This window comes from Embiotoca jacksoni, unplaced genomic scaffold, assembly GCF_022577435.1.
Source record: "Embiotoca jacksoni isolate LCO1_2020_lvr unplaced genomic scaffold, fEmbJac1.0.p SCAF_73, whole genome shotgun sequence".
Classification (NCBI taxonomy): Eukaryota; Metazoa; Chordata; class Actinopteri; family Embiotocidae; genus Embiotoca; species Embiotoca jacksoni.
This window is the reverse complement of record NW_027185429.1, coordinates 1,194,040-1,199,023: the sequence shown is the minus strand read 5'-3', so window position 1 is coordinate 1,199,023 and position 4,984 is coordinate 1,194,040.

The window sequence follows — 4,984 nt, the reverse complement described above, 5'->3', positions numbered from 1 at the left end:
TCTTTATCATGTTTTAGACGACACGCCATAGTATGACTTTTTTATCATATTTAAGACGACACGCCATAGTGTGACTTTTTTATCATATTATAGACGACACGCTATAGTGTGACTTTTTTATCATATTATAGACGACACGCTATAGTGTGACTTTTTTATCATATTATAGACGACACGCTATAGTGTGACTTTTTTATCATATTTTAGACGACACGCTATAGTGTGACTTTTTTATCATATTTTAGACGACACGCTATAGTGTGACTTATTTATCATATTTTAGACGACACGCTATAGTGTGACTTTTTTATCATATTTTAGACGACACGCTACAGTGTGACTTTTTTATCATATTTTAGACGACATGTTATAGTGTGACTTTTTTATCATATTATAGACGACACGCTATAGTGTGACATTTTTATCATATTATAGACGACACGCTATAGTGTGACTTTTTTATCATATTTTAGACGACACGCTATAGTGTGACTTTTTTATCATATTTTAGACGACACGCTATAGTGTGACTTATTTATCATATTTTAGACGACACGCTATAGTGTGACTTTTTTATCATATTTTAGACGACATGTTATAGTGACTTTTTTATCATATTATAGACGACACGCTATAGTATGACTTCTTTATCATATTTTAGACGACACGCCATAGTGTGACTTTTTTATCATATTATAGACGACACGCTATAGTATAACTTTTTTATCATATTATAGACGACATGTTATAGTGTGACTTTTTTATCATATTATATACGACATGCTATAGTATGACTTTTTTATCATATTATAGACGACACGCTATAGTGTGACTTTTTTATCATATTATAGACGACACGCTATAGTGTGACTTTTTAATCATATTATAGACGACATGTTATAGTGTGACTTTTTTATCATATTATAGACGACACGCCATAGTGTGACTTTTTTATCATATTATAGACGACATGCTATAGTATGACTTTTTTATCATATTATAGACGACATGCTATAGTATGACTTTTTTATCATATTATAGACGACATGTTTTAGTGACTTTTTTATCATATTATAGACGACACGCTATAGTATGACTTCTTTATCATATTTTAGACGACACGCCATAGTGTGACTTTTTTATCATATTATAGACGACACCCTATAGTATAACTTTTTTATCATATTATAGACGACATGTTATAGTGTGACTTTTTTATCATATTATATACGACATGCTATAGTATGACTTTTTTATCATATTATAGACGACATGTTATAGTGTGACTTTTTTATCATATTATAGACGACACGCTATAGTGTGACATTTTTATCATATTATAGACGACACGCTATAGTGTGACTTTTTAATCATATTTTAGACGACACGCTATAGTGTGACTTTTTTATCATATTTTAGACGACACGCTATAGTGTGACTTATTTATCATATTTTAGACGACATGCTATAGTATGACTTTTTTATCATATTTTAGACGACACGCTATAGTGTGACTTTTTTATCATATTTTAGACGACACGCTATAGTGTGACTTATTTATCATATTTTAGACGACACGCTATAGTGTGACTTTTTTATCATATTTTAGACGAAATGCTATAGTGTGACTTTTTTATCATATTATAGACGACACACTATAGTATGACTTTTTTATCATATTATATACGACATGCTATAGTATGACTTTTTTATCATATAATAGACGACATGTGATAGTGACTTTTTTATCATATTATAGACGACACGCCATAGTGTGACTTTTTTATCATATTATAGACGACACGCTATAGTGTGACTTTTTTATCATATTATAGACGACATGTTATAGTGACTTCTTTATCATATTTTAGACGACACGCCATAGTGTGACTTTTTTATCATATTATAGACGACACGCTGTAGTATAACTTTTTTATCATATTATAGACGACATGTTATAGTGTGACTTTTTTATCATATTATAGACGACATGTTATAGTGTGACTTTTTTATCATATTTTAGACGACACGCCATAGTGTGACTTTTTTATCATATTATAGACGACACGCTGTAGTATAACTTTTTTATCATATTATAGACGACATGTTATAGTGTGACTTTTTTATCATATTATAGACGACATGTTATAGTGTGACTTTTTTATCATATTACAGACGACATGTTATAGTGTGACTTTTTTATCATATTATATACGACATGCTATAGTATGACTTTTTTATGATATTATAGACGACATGTTATAGTGTGACTTTTTTATCATATTATAGATGACACGCTATAGTATGACTTCTTTATCATGTTTTAGACGACACGCCATAGTATGACTTTTTTATCATATTTAAGACGACACGCCATAGTGTGACTTTTTTATCATATTATAGACGACACGCTATAGTGTGACTTTTTTTATCATATTGTAGACGACATGCTATAGTATGACTTTTTTATCATATTATAGACGACACGCTATAATATAACTTTTTCATCATATTATAGACGACATGTTAAAGTGTGACTTTTTTATCATATTATATACGACATGCTATAGTATGACTTTTTTATCATATTATAGACGACATGTTATAGTGTGACTTTTTTATCATATTATAGATGACACGCTATAGTATGACTTCTTTATCATGTTTTAGACGACACGCCATAGTATGACTTTTTTATCATATTTAAGACGACACGCCATAGTGTGACTTTTTTATCATATTATAGACGACACGCTATAGTGTGACTTTTTTATCATATTATAGACGACACGCTATAGTGTGACTTTTTTATCATATTATAGACGACACGCTATAGTGTGACTTTTTTATCATATTTTAGACGACACGCTATAGTGTGACTTTTTTATCATATTTTAGACGACACGCTATAGTGTGACTTATTTATCATATTTTAGACGACACGCTATAGTGTGACTTTTTTATCATATTTTAGACGACACGCTACAGTGTGACTTTTTTATCATATTTTAGACGACATGTTATAGTGTGACTTTTTTATCATATTATAGACGACACGCTATAGTGTGACATTTTTATCATATTATAGACGACACGCTATAGTGTGACTTATTTATCATATTTTAGACGACACGCTATAGTGTGACTTTTTTATCATATTTTAGACGAAATGCTACAGCGTGACTTTTTTATCATATTATAGACGACATGTTATAGTGTGACTTTTTTATCATATTATATACGACATGCTATAGTATGACTTTTTTATCATATTATAGACGACATGTTATAGTGACTTTTTTATCATATTATAGACGACACGCTATAGTATGACTTCTTTATCATATTTTAGACGACACGCCATAGTGTGACTTTTTTATCATATTATAGACGACACGCTATAGTATAACTTTTTTTATCATATTATAGACGACATGTTATAGTGTGACTTTTTTATCATATTATATACGACATGCTATAGTATGACTTTTTTATCATATTATAGACGACACGCTATAGTGTGACTTTTTTATCATATTATAGACGACACGCTATAGTGTGACTTTTTAATCATATTATAGACGACATGTTATAGTGTGACTTTTTTATCATATTATAGACGACACGCCATAGTGTGACTTTTTTATCATATTATAGACGACATGCTATAGTATGACTTTTTTATCATATTATAGACGACATGCTATAGTATGACTTTTTTATCATATTATAGACGACATGTTTTAGTGACTTTTTTATCATATTATAGACGACACGCTATAGTATGACTTCTTTATCATATTTTAGACGACACGCCATAGTGTGACTTTTTTATCATATTATAGACGACACCCTATAGTATAACTTTTTTATCATATTATAGACGACATGTTATAGTGTGACTTTTTTATCATATTATATACGACATGCTATAGTATGACTTTTTTATCATATTATAGACGACATGTTATAGTGTGACTTTTTTATCATATTATAGACGACACGCTATAGTGTGACATTTTTATCATATTATAGACGACACGCTATAGTGTGACTTTTTAATCATATTTTAGACGACACGCTATAGTGTGACTTTTTTATCATATTTTAGACGACACGCTATAGTGTGACTTATTTATCATATTTTAGACGACATGCTATAGTATGACTTTTTTATCATATTTTAGACGACACGCTATAGTGTGACTTTTTTATCATATTTTAGACGACACGCTATAGTGTGACTTATTTATCATATTTTAGACGACACGCTATAGTGTGACTTTTTTATCATATTTTAGACGAAATGCTATAGTGTGACTTTTTTATCATATTATAGACGACACACTATAGTATGACTTTTTTATCATATTATATACGACATGCTATAGTATGACTTTTTTATCATATAATAGACGACATGTGATAGTGACTTTTTTATCATATTATAGACGACACGCTATAGTGTGACTTTTTTATCATATTATAGACGACATGTTATAGTGACTTCTTTATCATATTTTAGACGACACGCCATAGTGTGACTTTTTTATCATATTATAGACGACACGCTGTAGTATAACTTTTTTATCATATTATAGACGACATGTTATAGTGTGACTTTTTTATCATATTATAGACGACATGTTATAGTGTGACTTTTTTATCATATTTTAGACGACACGCCATAGTGTGACTTTTTTATCATATTATAGACGACACGCTGTAGTATAACTTTTTTATCATATTATAGACGACATGTTATAGTGTGACTTTTTTATCATATTATAGACGACATGTTATAGTGTGACTTTTTTATCATATTACAGACGACATGTTATAGTGTGACTTTTTTATCATATTATATACGACATGCTATAGTATGACTTTTTTATGATATTATAGACGACATGTTATAGTGTGACTTTTTTATCATATTATAGATGACACGCTATAGTATGACTTCTTTATCATGTTTTAGACG